This window comes from Monodelphis domestica, chromosome 5, assembly GCF_027887165.1.
Source record: "Monodelphis domestica isolate mMonDom1 chromosome 5, mMonDom1.pri, whole genome shotgun sequence".
Lineage (NCBI taxonomy): Eukaryota > Metazoa > Chordata > Mammalia > Didelphimorphia > Didelphidae > Monodelphis > Monodelphis domestica.
Window position 1 is genome coordinate 310,958,079 of NC_077231.1, and position 20,241 is coordinate 310,978,319.

The 20,241-nt window shown below is 47.1% G+C and overlaps 1 protein-coding gene across 7 annotated transcripts in view; it reads right to left on the bottom strand.

Annotated features, from left to right (window-relative positions):
* SNX10 (sorting nexin 10) overlaps nt 1–14,309 on the bottom strand; it is a 75,925-nt gene extending 61,616 nt beyond the window's left edge. The window contains exon 1 of one of the 7 annotated variants that reach the window (XM_056800452.1): nt 14,058–14,309. The gene's annotated coding sequence lies outside the window, so the exon portion shown is untranslated. Of the gene's footprint in view, nt 1–1,061; nt 1,990–6,386; nt 6,760–13,818 lie in introns of those variants that run through there. The other 6 variants (XM_056800451.1, XM_056800453.1, XM_056800450.1 and 3 more) reach the window with 6 other exon arrangements.
* Nucleotides 14,310–20,241: the final 5,932 nt, after the last annotated feature.

Here is a 20,241-nt window from a genome sequence, read left to right on the forward strand (position 1 = left end):
AGATCAGCCTCGTTAGGAACGTAAAAGCCTTGCAAATAATTCTGCCCTCAGTGGCAAAGCTGAACAACGCCCATCTCTTCCTGGGGATAAACGCCTCGCCCGTCTCTGCACCCACACTGATAACGGCCAACGTTCCCCAAAGGCAGAGGTGCCCCGCCGGGCGCGGAGCCAAAGGCCTCTTGCTCCCTGGACGGGGCACCTAGACTCTTCAAACACAGCATCTGGCCTCCTGGGCTTTCTTGGCCCACCGAGCTGCAAAGCCCTTCCAAGGGCGGTTTTCTGACCCATCGCTCTCCCGAGCTGCTCTTTCAGGCAGAAGCCGCGTAATGACGGCTCTCCGCAGCCTTGGGATCTGCCACTGTCCCAAGATTCCCTGATGTAGAACCCCCGGAAGTGCTTGTTGGCTCCCGGAGGGGGAGGAGCCTCCGTGGATGGGGAACCTTGGGAAAATACTTTTAAAATCAAGAAATCAATGAAATCACGTGGCATTGCCGGGCGACGCTCAACAAGCTAGAACGGGGGACCCAGAAGTCGCTCCATTTCAGCCTGGCTTCCCACTCGTCTGCCCCGCAAGCAATACCAGCATTGAATGGAAGATGGAAGGGGAGGGCACGCGGGGCAGCCAGCGATAGAGAGGCGCCCCGGCCTCACTGAGCCACGGTGGTTACAACCCTCGACTCTTCCGTCTTAGAACCCATACCAAGCCCGAAGGTGGTTTGTTTAAAAGAAGCATTTAAAAAGTGCCTACTGTGTGCCCGCCACTGTATGAAGACACAAAAAGGAGAAATCACAAACAGAGAAGTCATAGGAGAATCATAGAATAAAAGGGGGCTGAAACTCCAGTGAGGAAACCCCCAGCACCAAGGCAGGCCTGTTGGCCCCTTGGAGGGAAAGAGTCTCCTGGAGCAAAGAGATGAAAGACCTTGTCCACAATTCACACAGCCAAAATGAGTCAAAAGTAAGATTTGAACCCAGGACTTCTGTCACCCAAGACCAGCGGGGCCCTCCCTCCTCCACTATGTCTCGTCCCATAACGGATAAGAAAAGGAAAAAGAAAGCACCTTATGGCTGTTCCTGTGCTCGAGTCTCCTGTCTGCTGCCAGCTCCGTTTCAGACTATTTTTGTAGCACAGACGGACATTGACTTCCGCTTTGCGAGGCGGGATGGGGCAGGGGGCGGGCCCGCCCCTTCCACCAGGCTCCGCCATAGGGTCTTGACAAAGCCCGCCAAGCTGCCCAGACCCAGGCCAGCTCCTGCCCAGCCCCCACCGCTTTTAAAGGTGCAAATCTTCAGGAGACAGAAGTTCCCCAAACCGTCCCCCAGGCATCGGGAGGGTCCTCTGTGGCATACAAGTCAAAGGAGCAGCTCGGGGCCCCAGAAAAGGGAGTCAAGTTCCCATTCACAAGCCCCGCCTCCTCCCAGCAATTCGGTTGTGTATGGCACCTGGCTGATTGCAAGTTTCTGTCCAGCAGATACTAAGTGACCTCATGACAGGTGGCCCTGGGTTCAAATCGGACCTCAGACCCTTCCTAGCTGTGTGACCTTGGACGAGTCACTTAACCCAGCCCTTTCTGCTCTTCGGTAAGGGTTTTAAAAAAAAACAAGTAGCCTCGTTCTGAGGACGAATGGAGAGAGAAGCAATGAGCATCCCTGCCTGCCAGCCCTCCTCCTCCTCCTCCTCCCCTGTGACCCCTGGGGGAAAACACCCAGTTCCTTCCTCAGGGGCAGCTTGGCCCTGCTAGCTTTTCTGCTACTTTAACTTCCCTTCCTATGCCGACCGTTTTTCCAGGAAATGAGGCTTCATCGCAGAAACCAGCAAAGAAACCCAGAAGGTCTCCAGCCTCTGCCACGGCAGTCATTCGTCCAACGCCCACCCGCCGGCCTTTCCTACATAAGAGAGGCTCGCGATGGTGGTTTGACCAGCAGCAGCATTTCCCGGTGCCCCGCCTCCCACCTCCTCCCCCCCAGAGCTCACCCTTCCAACAAGGGACTGGTAAGAGGGAGAAGCCCGTCCAGCCAAGTAATCAAGGCGCCCCAAGAAGGAAGGGAGGGAGGAAGTGAAGGAAGGGAGGGAGGGAGGGAAGGAGGAAGGAAGGAAGGGAGGGAGGGAAGGAGGAAGGAAGGAAGGAAGGGAGGGAGGGAAGGAGGAAGGAAGGAAGGAAGGAAGGAAGGAAGGAAGGAAGGAAGGAAGGAAGGAAGGAAGGAAGGAAGGAAGGAAGGAAGGAAGGAAGGAAGAAATGGAGGAAGGAAAGGAAGGAAGAGGAAGGGAGGGAGGAAGAGGAAGGGAGGAAGGAAGAGGAAGGGAGAAAGAAGAAGGGAGGGAGAAAGGGAGGGAGGGAAGGAAAGGGAGGAAAGAGAAAGAGAGGGAAGGAAACGAAAGCCCCTCAGAGGGGAGAGGTAGAGCAGCCATTGCCCTCTGCAGCCCGGAGCATGGGATTCTTGGAACTGGGTCCACCAGACTGGAGCCATCCTCCCCACCTGGAGAAGTCAGCCCTGGGTCTCCCCCCTTGTTGCTGGACCTCTACTAGAAACCAGACTGAGTCAAGCAGCTTCTGGCGGGCTTTCCTCTGCTCCAGCCCCAGCCCTGGATCAGCCTCAGGCCTGGAGGCCCACAGAAAGCTCCCCCTCCTCCAGTTATCAGTTGTCACACCCAGAACAGAAAGAGAGGAAGAATTCAGAGAAACAGGAAGCGGAGTCGGAGTTGGGATGGAGCCAAGTGAGCCTGGAAACGGCGCTACAGGAGAAAAGTGGCCCGAAAAGGCATTGGCACTGGCGGTGACCAGTGAGGGTCTCCAGGAATAGCCGCTGAAGCCCCTTTCCCGCCTCTCAGGAAAGGGGGGGGGGGGGGGGGCCAGGGGTGTGGATCACATCCAGAGCCCAGTTTATGAAGCCGTTTTTGTCATAGGGGAAGATTCACGGGCAGACACTGAAAAGGCACCTCTAAGAAATGCTGGTATAAATGAATGGGAAGAGAGCCCCAGCATACAGGAAGCACCTAAGGAGTACTTGCTGGTGGATGGATCTTTTTTAACCTTTCCCTTCTCCTAGTATCAGTTCTAAGTCAGGAGAGCCATAAGGGCGAGGCAATTGGCTTTGATGTCTTGCCCAGGATCATCATACAGCTAGGAAGCAAGTGCCTGAGGTCAGATTTGAACCCAGGTCCTCCCAATTCCAGGGCTGGTTGTCCTGCCTCAATCTGGTTTCTAGTAGAGGTCCAGCGACAAGGGGGAGACCCAGGGCTGACTTCTCCAGGTGGTGAGGAAGGCTTCCAAGAAGCCCATGCTCAGGGCTCCAGATGGCAACAGTCCCTGAATGTTAGTCTTTTTTTAAACCTTTACCTCCTGTCTTGGAATCAATACTGTGTATTGGCTCCAAGGCAGAAGAGCGGTAAGGGCTAGGCCATGGGGGTCAAGGGACTTGCCCAAGGTCACACAGCTAGGAAGTGTCTGAGGCCAGATTTGAACCCAGGACCTCCCGTCTCTAGGCCTGACTCTCCATCCACTGAGCCACCCAGCTGCCCCACCGAATGTTCGTCTTAAAGCCCATCCGCACTCACGCCTTCCCTGCGAGGGCAGAGGAGCATGGAAGGGCTTTCACTTTAAGAATGCCATTCGTCCAAGAGACCCAGTAAAATAAGAATCTGCCCTCGCGTGCTTGTTCCTGGGTTCCAGGCACCACCTACTTAGCTTCCTCCCTGGATCATTGTGCTCAGATGAACTCTGAGAAGACCCAAATGTAACTAGCCCCAGCCGGAACAATATTAAGCACCCGCCATTTACAAAGCAATGGGCCAGGCCTGGCCTTCTGGGAGTTGATAATTCACAAGAAATGAATGAATGAATGAATGAATGAATGAATGAATGAATGAATGAATGAATGAGTCAGCATTTATTAGGCCCCTAGGAGGAGCCAGTTATACAGTGAAGCTACAAACAGATCGTCCTGGAAAGTAAAGACAGGGGTGACGGGGCTGGCAGCTGCTCTGAGAAACGCGCCGAGGCCAGGGCGAACAGAGGCAGAGAAAGTGGGGAGACGAGGATTCTCGCGCTGGGGCAGGGGCACCGGACAGGGGCCTCCACGGTCCCTTGGGTGCCCATTCCAGAAAAGGGCATCAGGGGCTCCGATGAATGGCGCCAGGCGAAGAGAAGGAGAGGAGGGCATTCTGAGTAACCGGCATTCTATGTTGCCCAGAATGTGGGGCACACGGAAGGCCAGACGCATGAAAGGTCTATTGGAGGCGACCATTGGAGAACCTTGAAATGGCAGATCAGAAATTCCTGTTTTATCTTCTAAAGAAGCTCAGGGTGTGCGTTTGGGCGTTCTAGGGTTCTAGGGGGCCGGGAGCCTTCTCCCCCCTTTCTCCAGCCCCTGCCCCAGCGGAGGCTGGCCACCCACCCTTCCCAGCCTCGGCACTTAAAAGGTCCCAAGAATGGCTATCCCCTCCCATGACCAAAGCCTTTGCAGCAAGTTCTGGTGAAGTGAGACAGAAGAGAGTGAGGGGTCAGGAGAGGAGAAAAAAGAAACAGAGAATCCCAGAGATCCTCCTTGGGTTGCTGCCTTATTCACTGTGACTCTATTTGTTCCCCTAAACAAAAGTTTGAGAACCACAATCTAGGCAGTAGGGAGTCATAGAAGGCTTTAGAGTAAGGGGGAAAGATAGGAATCCTTCATTTTTTGCATCATGGACACCTTCGAATTATGTTTTTTATTTTGTTTTTTAAATCCTTACCTTCCGTCTTAGAACCAATACGGTTCCAAGGCAGAAGAGCGGTAAGGACTGGGCAGTGGAGGTTAAGTGACTCGCCCAGGGTCACACAGCTAGAGAATAACGTTTTTAAATGCATAAAATAAAAAGCATAGGATCATGAAAGAAACCAACTATACTGAAATGAACATGTAATAGTAAAATACCTTGGGGTAACGTGATCAAACTCTAAGCTTTGACCCCAAAGAAGACGACAACCTGGAAGCAGGGGAAACAGTTAAGAAGCTATGAGGGGACAACTCAGTGACTCAGTGAATGAAGAGTCAGAGTGGGAGCTGGAGATTCTGTAGCTGGGTGACCCTTGATACTTGGGATCTGTTCTATTAAAAAGAAGAAGAGGCTATGGGAAAGAAGATGATGACCCAAACTATGGTATGGTAGGAAGAAAACAAGATGGGGTGTTCAGGGATCCTGGTTCAAGTTCTGCCTCTGACTTGGGGCTTTGTTTCCTCTTCTGTCAAATTATGGAATTGGGGCTGGGGGAGTACGGAGGGAAGAGGGGGTGGCCTCAGTGGTCTCCACGGTCCCTTCAACTCTAAACGTCTGAGCCTGTCCTCTTAATCACTGTCAGAAAAATTCCTCACTTCAGGCTTTATTGATACCTTCAGGTTTTCTATCAGAGTCCTGTCTAGCTATCCCCAGACACATGCACAGAGCAACAAGCCTTCTCTTGCATGAGTCAAGGGAAAAGGGCAAATGGCAGCCAAGGTGCCTCCCAGAGCGCATCTTCAAGGATAAATACAGCATCCCATTCATCCCCTTATTATCCATCCAGGGTGCTTAGCAAGAAGAAACATGGCGCCTCCTCTGTGCCAGGGACTGGGCTACGTGCTGATGTCCAGGGTCCCATGGCAAGTCAGATTCTGAGCCAGGTTTATTCTTCCAACTCTAAATCCTATGTCCCAGAGGCAGCGTAGGTGACAGAAACCACACTCAACTTGGAATCAGAAGAGAAAAGTTCAGGGGGCAGCTGGATATCTCAGTGGATTGAAAGCCAAGCCTAGAGACAGAGGTCCTGGGTTCAAATCTGATCTCTGACACTTCCCAGCTGTGTGACCCTGGGCAAGTCACTTCACCCCCATTGCCTAGCCCTTCCACTCTTCTGCCTTGGAGCCAATTGGCTCCAAGGAAAAAAAGGTATGGGTTTTAAAAAAAAGAGATAAGTTCAAATCCTGGTCCTCCCCCACTAACACCAATCCTAGCTGTCTGAGTGGGAGCTGGCCCCTGTGGGTGCCTGTTTTCTTCTACGAAAATGGAGTTCATAGCATTGGCACCATTTAACACTCAGGAAATACGCTTTGTAGAACTTCAAGTCAGTGGTATATAGCAGCGACCTCCCTGGTCTCTACAGAGGAGGGGTTTGAACCAGGTCTAGAAGTGAGGCTGGATCTGAATGAGAGGAGAGAAGCAAAGAGCCCAGGCAAAGATTCAGTAACATGGCAGGGGATGGTTAGGAAGATCATGCTTGAGGGTTGATGGGAGTGCCAGAGGCCAAACTCTATTTTAAACAGGTGGCCCAGAGGCTAAATGACTCAGTTAAGGTCACCCAGGGAGGAAGGCTCAAATTCAAACCCAAGTGCTCCAGGGGCAGTAGTCTTTCCACTCAAAGAGGGGAGCTTACCGTGGCAGGGACCTCTGGCTCTTAATCTAGGATCCAAGACACGGAGATTCTGAAGGGCAGATAAATGTGAGAGGAAAGAGGCAAAAGCAACTCCAGTTTCCAGACTGGACAAGGGGAAGGATGTGTCAGAGGCAGAATAAGGAAGTGGAAGAGGGAACCAGTTTGAGAAACAGAAGGAAGATGAGGTCAGTTGGGGTGTCCTGTGCACAGTGTCCAAGTGGAAAAACCCAGCAGGGCAGTAAGAGATTCCTGATTGAGTTTGTATAAAAGATTCGGAAAGAAATCAATCCTAGAGCCAAGACTCCCTATTGAAGAAAAGCTTGTGGGTACCGTGGAATGAAGTCTGGCGGAAATGAGGTTTAGACCAAGATCTCACACCACCATGAAGAGTCTAGAATGAGCCACAGGAAAAGCATGACACCAAAATGTCTCTCTTGCAAAATTTGTTTCCAACACATAAAAAGTAATATGAAGGGGCAACTAGATAGCAGGGTGGATAGAGTACCAGACTTGGAGTCAGGAGGACCTGGGTTCAAATGTGACCTTAGATACTTCCTAGTTGTGTGACTGGACAAATTACTTAATTCCCACTGTGTAAAAATAGACTTGAACTCTGGATTTCAATCCCCACAAGCCTTTGCTCCACTTCCCCAGAATGCTTTGTAATCTCACCTGGGCCGAGATCGAGAAGGGATTTAAGCTGATTGCAAAGGCTTTTGGGCTCTCTTTTTGGACTTCCGTTTTGGAGCAGAGGCATCTCTTCCATGATGTGAGGTTATCTTGCCTAGGCCTCTGGCCTAGGCACGTGTTTTTTCTTATCCTGTATTTTCTTTAATCCTTAACTTTAATAAACCTCATAAAATATAATACTCCTTGCAGAGAGAAACTAATTTCTACCTTCCTCAGTCTCCCCTAAATTTTAATCTTTACAACTGCCTAGCCCTAACCATTCCACATCTTAGAATTGGTACTAAGACAGAAAAGAAAGTAACAAGGGAGCCATTAAGCTTTGTGGTCTCCACTCATGGCAAAGAAATACTCCCATGGGAAGAGAACTGGAAGGCAGCAGACCCGAGTTCCAATCCCAGTTCTGCGTCTAATAGGCCACCATTTAGGATAGCAGTATCCCTGAGTCTCAGCTTCCCTATCAATCAAACGAAGGGGGAGGAGACAAGTGAGGAAGGGGCTCTCAGGGGTCTCTGAGAACCCTTTCAGCTCTGCTGCTCATTGAATCTAGGAACTAAAAGATGCCATTCACCACAGAAAGGAGAAACCAAGCAGGAACTGTGCAATAAGCTGGTCATAATTCAATGAGAACTAGATGAAGTTAACCAAGTCAGAAATGGGAAGAAGCGGGAAGTAATTTTAAAGACCACCCAAAAAAGAGGGAAATCAATTTTTAAAAGAATTGAAATTTAAGCAAATGAAATTGAATTTTAAAGGGGAAATTATGTTATTTTCCCCACAAATAGTTATTGATATATTCTGTTTTATACAACACTTTCATTTTTAATCTGTCCCTTCCCACCTGGAAAATTATCCCTTGTAAAAATAGATAAATAAATAAAAGGGTTTTTTTAAGTTAAAAAAAGGGGGGTAGCTGGTTGGCTCAGTAGATTGAGAGCCAGACCTAGAAATGGGAGATCTTGAGTTTGAATTTGACCTCAAACACTTCTTAGCTGTGTGACCCTGGGCAAGTCACTTAACCCCTATTGCCTAAGCCCTTACTGCTTTTCTGCCTTGGAATCAATGCACAGTATTGATTCTAAGATGGAAGGTAAAAGTTTAAATTTTTTAAAAAGAAACAAAAGCATTTTAGCAAAACTAACCCATTCTGACAGTGCATAAGATGTTCACGCTCACTCTGACACTTTATCACAAAGGGGTGGGTGAAAATCTTCTTGCAAGAGAGGAAATAGGCATTTATATGTGCCTACGGCATGCCAGGCACCACATGAAGCTTTTGACCCTCACCACAACTCTGAGAGGTGGGTGCTATTATTATTCTCATTTTATGGATGAGGAAACAGAAGTCAGGTGACTTGCCCAGGGTCATACATCGAATGAGTGTCCAGAGGCCAGATTTGAGCTCAGGTCTTTCTGACTCTCACCCCAGAGCTCTATCCGTTGTGCCACCTAGCCATCTCTGCCCCAGGGTCCACCCTTAAAATACTCATTTCTTAGTTTCAAGTTTATTCTTCCAAGACACTAGAAATGAACTCCAGTTAGGTAAGATCACAGGCTAATTCCCAGTAGAGAAGTCAAAACAATGAATCAACAAATGAAAGGATTTTTTTAACTTCTCAGAAATTTTAAAAACAGAGAACATATCCCTTCAGATCATTAAGAATTAGAGAAAGGCAGATCCAAACAATTCTGACCGAGATTTCCACCCATCGGAAAAGTGACACCCAAAGAGAGGAATAAAAGGTAGGCAGAGCTAGGAATGGGTCAAACCACTCGGTAAAACGATTCAGGGTTTTACTCAGAAAGTGACTAGAAATTCTGGTTTGAATTTTTTGAGTTTTTAACATTTTCTCAGAATTTGAATTTTGAACCAGAGGCAAAACAGGAAGGCTCAGATGAGCATCAAGGCCCCCGCAAGGGCCCATAACCATATTCCTAGCAGCACTTTGGTCCCAGACCCTGCCTTAGAAGAACCTGTTTACCCAGCAGATTGTCAACAGGCTTCTGGAGGACTGATAAGAGGGAAGGACCTCCCTGGGGGTTTTTCAGCCAAACAAATAAAGCTTCCAAATTCATGAAGTATATCTTGAACATCAAGATGAACCAGTCCTGGATTCCAGAGTGGATGGGCGATGGCCTTTCTGGAGCCTAGAGAAGAGGGAAGAAGGTCCGGGTTTCTCCGACGCCCTCCTGCCTTCCCATGGAATCCCTCCACCACTCCTTATTGTCCTTTCCAAGGCACCCAGCAGCAGCAGCAGGCCCCGCTCAAGAGTCCTCATTTCCCAGCAATCTCCCCATCCTAAAGCCTTTTCTTCCTGGGAATCAAAGACCCCCAAACTGGCCAGGAAAAACATCCGCCCTGCTTGGCAGTCCTATTTTGAGTTGTAAGCGATGACGTTGTCACCAGGGTACAAGGGTGGGAGTTGGGGTGGTTTCCCAGGCCCTCCTTCCCGTAGGCTGAGCCCTGACACTTCAGAGGCAAAGAACTGGGAAAGCAGACCTTGGACCCTGGTGCAATACCCCAGGAGGAAGCGCCCAGAATAGCCAACCCAAACCTAGTGATCCCTCCTCATCCTTACTAAGACGCTATTACAAAACTCCTTAGCCAATAAATAGGTCTTGGGGCAAACTGAAAGAGCCCCAGGCTTAGGGTAAGACCCCCGAGTTCAAATCCTGCCCCCTCTGTGACTGTGGACAAATTATTTTATTTTGGAGCCTTCGTTTCCCCGCCTGTAAAAGGAGGAGAGCAGAATCTGCCCAGAGAAACCTGGAAGCTCACTGCGGGATTGCCTTAAGAAGGCAGACACAAAAGGCCAGGATAAATGCTTGTTATTAATCATCTTTCATTCCCCCACATAAGAGGGAGCCTGATTTAGTGATCTAAGCTTCTGGATCGGGCAGAAACCCATTTTCAAAACAAGGTATTCAGGGGGCAGCTGGGTGGCTCAGTGGATGGAGAGCCAGGTCTAGAGATGAGAGATCTGGGTTCAAATGTGGCCTCAGACACTTCCCAGCTGGGTGATCCTGGGCAAGTCACTTGACCTCCATTGCCTAGCCGTGACCACTCTTCTGCCAATACACAGTATTGATTCTAAGATGGAAGGTGAGAGTTTAAAAAACATCAACAGAGCTGTCTGAGATCCTGGGCAAAGCCCCGGAGTCAAAGCAATGAGACAAGGGCCAGCAGCAATAGGAACCAGCCAGACCCCTGGACTGAGGCTCCAGGGTCAGCGAACCATGGCCTTGGCTACCACCGACAGTCTGCAGTCGTGACTTGATTGCTCGGTGGTGCTTTTGATTCCAATGACCTGGGCTGGCTCCCAGAGCCCGAGAAGGCTCTGGACACGAGCTAGGGGGAGAATGCTTCCCAAGGGGAGCCCAGCGAGGCCCACAACTTCCCTAAGACCACAGAATTCTGGTCCAGGAGAGGGAAGGGACCTCGGAGGCACTCTAGACCCCACCTCCAGCCTCTCCTCGCACGGGAGCAGAGAGACATTGAGAGGATTGCCAGCAGCCCGGAAGAGCTGGAACCAGACAGGAACAGTCCGTGTGTGAGAGACTAGGAAAAGGCAGGCTCACTCATACATCACTGGTGGAGCTGGGGATTCGAGGGCCAGCTTTCTATCCGCTGCATCCCGGGGATGAGCTCCTCTCCGACTCCCCCTTTCTCCCTCACCTCTACCACTCCATGTAGCCTCAAATGTGTCCCAGGTCCTTCTCTCCCCCTCCACCTCCAATGGCTCTCACTTGCTCTGGGCATAACTCAGAGTGTTTGTCCCACACATAAAAAATGGCCCAGTCCAGCTCTGAAGGGAGATGCTATCGGTAGCGTTAATCTATTTAACAGATGAAGAAACAGAACCTCAGAGAGGTTCATTGACTTGCCCATGGTCACAGGGGAGAGAAGCATCCCTGATTCCAGAGCCCCAACCTTTCCCCAACACAAACCCGGAGCCCCCAAGAAGGAGACCGCCAAGTGCTGTCTCCCCTCTACAATCCATTCAGAGACTAAACTTCCTCAAGACGGCCAAGTTGAGAGCGTCGGCAACCACTGAGCATCCCGGATGTACACGTTTTCCTCAGGACCGCCCCAGTCATTATTTTTCAAAATTATTGATGCCGTGGTTTTTTACACCAATTACTTCCTAAATATACTCTCCTTCCCCATAGAAAACAAGGGGGATGTTTGGAAATGACCAAATAAAATTTAAAAAAATAATAATAATAATAATAAATAAATACATTCAATGAGGAAAAAAAAGAAAACAAGGGGGAAACCATGGGATAGTGGCGCTGTGTGTGCCATTTTAACCTCTAGGCCCCCACCTCTGTTCCTCATCATCTTGCCTCTGGGACGAGACTAGACAGCTTTGTTGTAGAAAATTTAATCTGCGGCTCCATTTCCTGGCCTGTGTACACATACTAGAAAAAACAGGACCTCCCTAAAGGAGTTTCCTTTGAAATGGTTGGATTCACACGAAAGGGCTAGCTGCTAGAAGATCCGCATTTTATTCTTCATTTACCTAGCCAGAGCTCCACTGACTACATGATCTTGCTTGGGTCTCACCTGGTCTCCGTTGTTGAGATTTTCTGTTAATTAACCAATCAACAAACATTTTTTAAGCCCCAACCCTGTGCCCACGAGGTGGCACAGCCCCGAGAAGATTCATCTTTCCGAGTTCAAATCCAGCCTTAGATACTGCCTAGCTGGGTGATTCTGGGCAAGTCACTTCGCCCTGTTGGCCTAGGTTTCCTCACCTGTAAAATGAGCTGGAGAAGGAAATGGGCGACCACTCCAGGATCTGTGCCAAGAAAAGCCCAAATGGGGTCCCAAAGAGTCAGACTGAACAACACCAACAATGAGCCAGGCTCTGGGCTAAGAACTGGGGAGTCAACAAAAGGCAGAAACACAAAACCAGCACCTGGCCTCGAGGAGTTCACAGTCTAACGGGAACGTATATAAATAAGTACAGCAGGTTCCCTACAAGACATGGAAGTGAAGCCTAGCAGGGAAGGCGAGCTTGGTCTCCTGCAGAAGGCTTCCTCCTTCCTCAGGATGTCTGGATCTCAGTCACCACCACCAATGAAGAAACTAAAGGAGAGGACCTCAGGGGCGCCTTCCACCTTGTCATCTGAGACCCTACCATAAGGGGGTCTGGAAGCCACGGGTTTGGGGCTGCCCCCAGTCAAGCCCCGACTACAAGAGATTTTTCACCACTCCCAGGTGCTGGTACCTTCCCATTCAAAGTCGCCCAAGTCTCTGCTTGGAGTCTCATATATGTTAAATGTTTGCATGTGTGCATACATGTCATGCAAACAAGTTTTCTCCACATTGGCATGTAAGCTCATTAAAATAATAGAGAAGTATCTCAGTATGGAAAGATGTCTTACATGACTTCCCATCTCTAATGGAGACATTGTTTGCCTCCTCGGTGGGCAAGGGAGAGGCTGGCGAGTGAGAGAGAATTTATGACTTTAAAAAGCAAATGTTTAAAAATAAATAGGGGGCAGATCAGTGGATAGAGAAGCAGGCCTACATGCAGGAGGTCCTGAGTTCAAATCTGCCCATGGGTACTTCCTAGGGACTTAGAAAGTCACTCAACCCAGACTGCCTAGCCCTTACTGTTCTTCTGCTGTGGAAAGTAAGGGAGATTAAAAATAAATCAATGAAAATTATTTTTTTAAAAAGAAAAGAAAGAAATTAGCTCTACTACATTTTAATTACAATTTGTAATCAATAATTATCATTACATATTAATTCATTTGATCTTCAAACATCTCTGTGGACCAGTATTTTAGTTGTCTCTACCTTACAGATGAGGAAACTGAGGCACAAAGTGAAGTGCCCAGGGACATACAGCTAGGAAGAGTCTGAAGCAACCTTCAAACTCAGTTTTTTCTCCTTTTTTGCTCTCTCCACCTGATTCCCTTTTGTCTTTGTATCCCCAGCATTTGGCACTTACACACTGCGGTTGGTAACGGCTTGCTGAGTGACTTTAATTCCTGCTTTACCAATTTTGCACAAGTACCGGGCCTGGAGTCAGGAAAACCACCCCAGACATTTCCTACCGTGTGACCCTAGGCAAGTCCTTTAACCTTTGTTTGCTTCGTTTTCTCAACTGTAGAATGGGAATAGTAATGGCACCTTCCCTCCAGGGCTGTTGTGAAGATTAAATGGGATAATATTTGTATTCGGCTCAGCACAGGCTCTGAGACATACTGGCTATATGGCAAGCACTCATTCCCTTCCCCTCTTCTGGGCCTCAGTTTCCCTATCTGTAAAAATGAAACTGAATGGATGATCTAAGTGGCCCTCGAAGCTCGGACACGATCACGTCCTCCCCCCGCCCACGGCAGCTCCTCCTTTCCAGCAGATGGGGAGCGGAGCGGAGTGCCCACAGGATGTCCAGACTCAAAGAGGCAACAGATCCCGGCATCGTCCAGAGGCCAAAGGCAAATCCCTGCCCCTACAGCTTCCCTTCTGCGGGAGGAACGTGCGGGCTCCAGCCCCCTCCCGCAGACAGCGTCGCACCAGGCGGCCCCCCGCCCCCAGCCCCCCGGTGACACAGTATATTCCGATTAGATGGGCCGGTCCCCGGAGAAAGAGATGGAGAAGGGGCGCGACGCCCCAGGCGGCCGGACCTGGCCAGGTGGGGATGTCAGGAAGGGCCGAGGTCCCCCCCTCCCCCCCGCCTCGCTTCCCCGCCCCCCCCTCGCTGCGACAGAGCAGGCGCCTCTCACTTACCGCTCCGGGTATCCTCTCGGCCCGGCCAGGAACAAGGCAGGCAGGCGCGAGCGCGCGGGCGGGCCAATGTGCGGGGAGGGTCTGCGGGCTACGCCGCAGAGTGGAGAGCTGTCCAACGGCGCTCTGCGGCTGTGGGAGGCCGCCCCGAGCCAGGCCGGGGGGAGGAGGCAGCCCGGCTGGGCTGCTGCATGTGACTGGTGTCCCTCCCGCTCCAGCCCTGCCCCGGCCTCTGCCCTTACCCTGCCGCCGCCGCTTCTTCCTCTGTCCTCCCGGGACCGGATCGGGAAATTCTCGAGGGAGCCCCTTCCTCACCCTCTCCCACACCCCGAGGCCAGAAAGAGCTTCCCGATCGCGCTGGGCCCGGGCGTCCCGAAGGAGGGCGGGGGAGAAGGCAAGCCCAGGCTTATGCAACCTGGATCAGCCCTTCGGATGGCCCAAAGGCGATCTCGGAGAAAGCCAGCCCTCCCCCTCCCCCTCGCCGGGCCAGATCTGGCTGGGTGAGAGAGGACCCGGCTGGCCACATAGTCGGGGCGGGACCTGGAGCAAAGAAAGCGGGTTAGCTTCTCTGAGCCTCAGTTTTCTCATCCTTGAAATGGAAGGAGACCTACTTTTCCCTACCTTTCCCAGGGCTGTGGGAAGGAAAGTGCTTTGGAGGCCTGGAGGGCTCTGAAATCGGACCATAGGGAGAAAGGCCTTACTTTATGTCCCAAAGAAATGGGACTAGCCCAGGAGTCAGTCCGTCCTCATCAGGAAGGGGGGGGGAATAAAATGTATATAATATATATGTGTGTGTGTGTGTGCCCAGCTCCCATTAAAAAGAAAGACCCCCACAAGCAAAGAAGGCACTGAAAGCTTGTTCCTTCTCTTGTCAAAATTAATGCACTTTGGTCTGGCCGGCCTCTGGTGGTTACCATGATGGCATGATGGCGGAAGCCAGTTTTACACAAAAACCCTTCCCTGCAGAATTGCTTTGGGGAATGAAGGTAATAATAATAATAACAATATTAAAAGCCAATGTTTATATAGCACTTGTGAAATACTTAGCAATTCTTCTGGTCCTTACAACAACCCTGAGAGGGCTGTGCTATTATTATCCCCATTTTACAAATGAAGAAACTAAGGTAGACAGGAGTGAAACACAGCCAATAAATGTCTGCAGCTGAATTTGAATTCAGGTCTTCCTGACTCCCAACACTTTGCTCTGTGCAATGTGGCATCCCTCTGCGACTGTTAAAATACTTTAAAGTTTGGATAACTTAAAACTAGTAAGATTTTTGGAATCTCTTCTATAAAACTTTGTCTTACACATTTTCTTCATCACTTAAAAAAAAAAACTTAAGTCAAAATGTTTCCATTTTTCAGGGAAAAAAGCATTCCCTCCCCCAGTTTTTCCTTTCTTTTCCCTCAATATGTCCAGCCTCAAATATCACAGGAACTTCACATCTTTGATGGGTGTCCCATTTCTTGCCTTCTCAAAGGGGGAAGGAAGGAAGAAGAGAATGTGGAACTGAAAATAAAAATAAGAAATTTAAAATAAATAAATAGCTAGATAAATGAATAAACAAATGGACAGATAGACAAGCAGACAGACGGATAGATAGATGGACAGATGGATGGATGGATGGATAGATAGATAGATAGATAGATAGATAGATAGATAGATAGATAGATAGATGCATGGATGGATGGATGGATGGATGGATGGATAGATAGAGAGAGAGATAGATAGATAGACAGACAGACAGATGGATGGATAGATACCTCATGAGTGACTGGAAATATAAGAAGATATAATGGAAAAGAACCCTGAACTTGGAGAGAACCAGGGTTCAAATCCTGCCACCATTTCCCTCAGTCTCAGTTTTCTCATCTATAAAATTGGAACAATGATAACTTGAGCCCCGGCTTCACAGGATTGTGACAAAGCTTCAGTGGGACCCAGCATGTAAACCTTCCTGCGAACTGTCTAAACTTGGAAACAGGGTGGCTGTTATTCTTCCTGCTCCCTGAATCCTGCCCCTGATCCCAAGCATCCAAGTGCTTCTCTCATTCATGCAGACAGAACCAGACAAATTCCATTCCACCAGACTGAGCAATGTGTCACGAGGAGGCAGAAAATTGAAGTCATGAAGGAGATGCAGCCATGCTGATAACTCTCTTTATTCCCTAGGGGGAATATTCCAATGCTTTTCAGTTCTGGGAATCCAGCCAATGGATAGTGTCAGGAATCTGCCCTTCAAGGACCATCTTCCCAACAAACATTGTCCATTGGGAAAGCCCTTCTCCCCCTAAGCTAGCTCCAGTTCTGCTGGGAAAACTCCTTTCAGTGCCCCAGCCTGTCATTGCCATGGCAACCAGTTTCCCTGAAGTAAAATCCTCTTGTGCCCATACTAGACTGAGAGAAGATTCTGGGATTCACATTGGGAGAAAGAAAGTTGGAACACTTAAGATTCTAGAGGGGTTGGGGGCAGCTGGGTAACTCAGTGGATTGAGAGCCAGGAGTAGAGGTGGGAGGTCCTGGGTCCAAATCTGGTCTCTGACACTTCCTAGCTAAGTGACCCTGGGCAAGTCACTTAACCCCCTTTGCCTACCCTTTACCTCTCTTCTGCCACAGAACCAATTCTAAATATTAATTCTAAGACAGGGATTAAAGTTTTGTTTTGTTTTTTTAAGAGACTAGTGGAGGAAATAAGGGGGAGGGGGAGAAATCACTGAAGAGACAGAATGGAAAACAATAGTAGATAACATTTTTATAGCACTTAAATGGATCAGATACTGTGTTAAGTACTTCACAAGCATTGTGTCATTTGACCCTCACAACAACCTCCTGAGGTAGGTGCTATTATTATCCCCATTTTACAAATGACAAAACTAAAGCAGATAGCTGTTAAATGGCTTGCCCAGAATCATGGATTTAGTAAGTATCTGAGACAAGATTTGAACTCAGATCTTCCTGACTCCAAACTCAATACTCTATTCACTGGTAGAATCAAAACCTGTTTATTTCCTCTGGACAATGTCGGTATATTCCAACAAATGCTCAAAGACATCTTGAAACAAAGTATAGTCCATAAAGGCAAAAAGCATGTTCTGTAACTCTAACAGTGAGCTCCTGACATTAACACCTGTAATTGACCTGAATTCTGTTTCCTTTTCCTGTCTATTTCCTTTTCTTTGTTTCAATCCACTGCCCATTGTTCTTCCATTTCCACCTACTTCAATCCTCATCAGTTCTAGCAGCTTCAGGGCTTCTCTCAATTCTTCCTAGTTATCATTCCTTATGGCCCATAATAGTCTAATACATTGAGGCATTACTTGGGCCCATATTTTTTCCCAGTTTTTTTTATCACAAAAATGGCTACTATGAATGTTTGTACATATGGATCATTTTTTGCTTATCAGTAACTTCTTTGGGAACTTCACTGGGAGTGATTTTGTAATGTTTTAATAATCTTAAAAGAAGAAACAAAATTATAGAACTTTAGACTTAGATGGAAGCTTAGTAGCCACCTAGTCCAAGCCATGCCCCAGAAGAAAGCCCTTCTATTATTTAATTAACTCAAGAGGATACATAATCAGTCCAGATATTCCCTCCAGGAATACACAACATCTGGCCTTAACAAATAGTCTGAAGCCAGGAAATAGGCTGGAAGAATAAGTAAACAAACAAAAAAGTCCATCAAAAAGAGCAATTATAACTAAAAGGATACTGAAGGCCAAACTCAGAAGAAGAGAATGGATCCAAAATATATCTACAAGCAAAGCCTCAGAGAAAAACAAAGCTTGAATGCAAATAAAATAAGAATTCCTGGAAGAAATGAAGCAAGAACTTTAAAAAAAGTGAAAATGTTTTAATTAATGAAATGAGAGCACTAGAGGAAAAAATGGAAAAGAAATAACCAAGAAAGACAGGATTAGAAAGAGAATTAGCCACTTGGTCAAAGAAAGATAAAACTACCCCAGCAATAAATTTCCTGAAAATTAGAATGAACCAAATAGAAATGATTGATTATATGAGACTCTAAGAAATCTTAAAACAAAGTCAAAAGGCTAAAAAAAGAAACATGAAAAGAAATGTAAGGTTACCTCAGAGCAAAAATTAAATTAAAAAAATAAAATAACTTGGAATATAGATCAAAAAGAGATAACTTAAGAATCATTAGACAACAGAAAGTCATGACGAAAAAAGAGGCTACCCAAGAGATCTTCCTTTAGAAACCCTCCCCTTCCAACTAAAAATCAATACCATGGATTGGTTCTAAGGCAGAAGAGCAGTAGTGGATAGGCAAAGAGAATTAAGTCATTTGCCCTGGGTCACTGAGCTAGGAAGAGTCTGAGGTCAGATTTGAATCCAGGACCTCCTGTCTCCAGGCATGGCTCTCTATCCACTAAGCCACCTAATAGTCCCATATTTCAGGAAATCTGAAAAGAAAACTGTCTAGATTTCTTAGAACCAGAAGGCAACTCAGAAATAGAAAGAAGCCACTGGTCACCTCCTGAAAGAAAGCCTAACATAAAACTCTCAGGAGCACTGAAGTTAAAATCTAAAGCTGCAAGATGAAAGGAAAAAGATTGCAAATAGCCAAAAAGAAAGAATTCAATGATAGAAGGTCCACAATCAGAATTACACGGGTGTTAGTTGCCCCATCTTTAGAAGAACAGAAAGCTGAGAATACAATATTCCAGAAGGTAAAAGATACAAATTTACTACCCAAAATAACTTGCCCTGCCAAGATAAGTATAATCCTATAGGAGATGGGCCTTTCATGAAACAGAACTTCCTGGCATTACTGATGAAAAGGTCAAAGCTGCCTGGAAATGTAGAAGTCTAAGCACAGGAGTCAAGAGGAAAAAAAAATAGGTAAAAATGAATCAACAATCATAAAGTATTAAACAAGGATAAACTCTTTATATTCTAAAACTGGGAGGTGATACATACGTGTGTCCCTTTAGCGTCCCTAGCATTATTAAGGGTCATAGAAAGAGTCTGATAATACAGAGGAGGATCTGGGAGTGATTTTGTAATGTTTTAATAATCTTAAAAGAAGAAACAAATTGGAAGAGAAAGGAATATACTGGGGCAAAAAAGGAGAAGGTTAAGGAAGATTATTTCACATGATTGGAGTGTTCAAGTAGAAAACTATAGAATAAGGAGGAAAAGGTGGGAAGAGAAACCAACCCTGGACCTTACTCTGATTCAGACTGATCAAAAGAGGAAAGAACATGCAGAGACAGAGTTGTGTACAGAAATACATTTGACTAAATAAGGAAATAGGAGCAGAAAGGGAGAATGGAGAAGGGAATAAATATGAAGGAGATGACTCCCAAGCAAAACAAACTCTGAGGAGAGTATATCTCAAAGAAGGGATTAAAAGAAAAAGAAGAAAGGGGAAAAAGGAAAAAGAAAATGAAGAAAGGATAAGAATCTGTGATTAGGGTCTGTGTGAGGGAAAGAGAAAAAAATCAGAGGAGAAAGGTGCTGAACACACTCATCACTCACCATGAAGAAAGGCCAAGATTTATACAGGGCTAAAATAAAGGGTTGGAGCAAAATCTATCACACTTCAATGAAAAGAAAGACTTAAGAGCTCTGATTAATTAATAATCATTAATATACAATAAATAATAATAATTAAATAATTCATAACCATCCATGATTCCAGAGATCAGGTAGTAAGGCATGCTGATATCGAGGTGATGGACAGAATGAATGCAGAATGAAACATATTTTAACAGAATGTGGGAATTTATTTGCTTGGATAAACATGTGTGTTACTAAGGATTGTGATTCTTAAAAATTCTCAGACCCTACTTCAGAACACTTGGTTAAGACCATTCCCCATTTTAAACAATGAAGGGACTTAGTCAGGAATGTGAGAACTCTACTCCACCCATACTTAAGCATACTTTAGGGGAAGATAAAGTTGTAAACTCTTTACTGAACAATGAAAAAGTACTTAATTCATACTTATAGTGAAGCAAAAGCCTTAAGCTAAGTCTATTTTTAGGAAGGTGCTAAGTACTTATGAAGGTCAGGCAACTTGCAAACTTGTAAGGGACAAACCTTAACAAAAGAGGTGTGAGGTTTTAGTCTACTCAGGTGTGAGTTAAGAACGGTCAGTCCTGTGAACAGGTCTACTATGATTGGTAGATGTGAGAACTTAGGGGAGGTGACATAGAAGAAAATTCTCTTTTAAAAGAGGTCAGAGGGGGCAGCTGGGTAGCTCAGTGGATTGAGAGTCAGGCCTAGAGAAGGGAGGTCCTAGGTTCAAATCTGGCCTCAGGCACTTCCTAGCTGTGTGACCCTGGGCAAGTCACTTGACCCCCATTGCCTCGCCCTGACCACTCTTCTGCCTTGGAACCAATAAACAGTATTGATTCCAAGACGGAAGGTAAGGGTTTAAAAAAAAAAAGAGGTCAGAA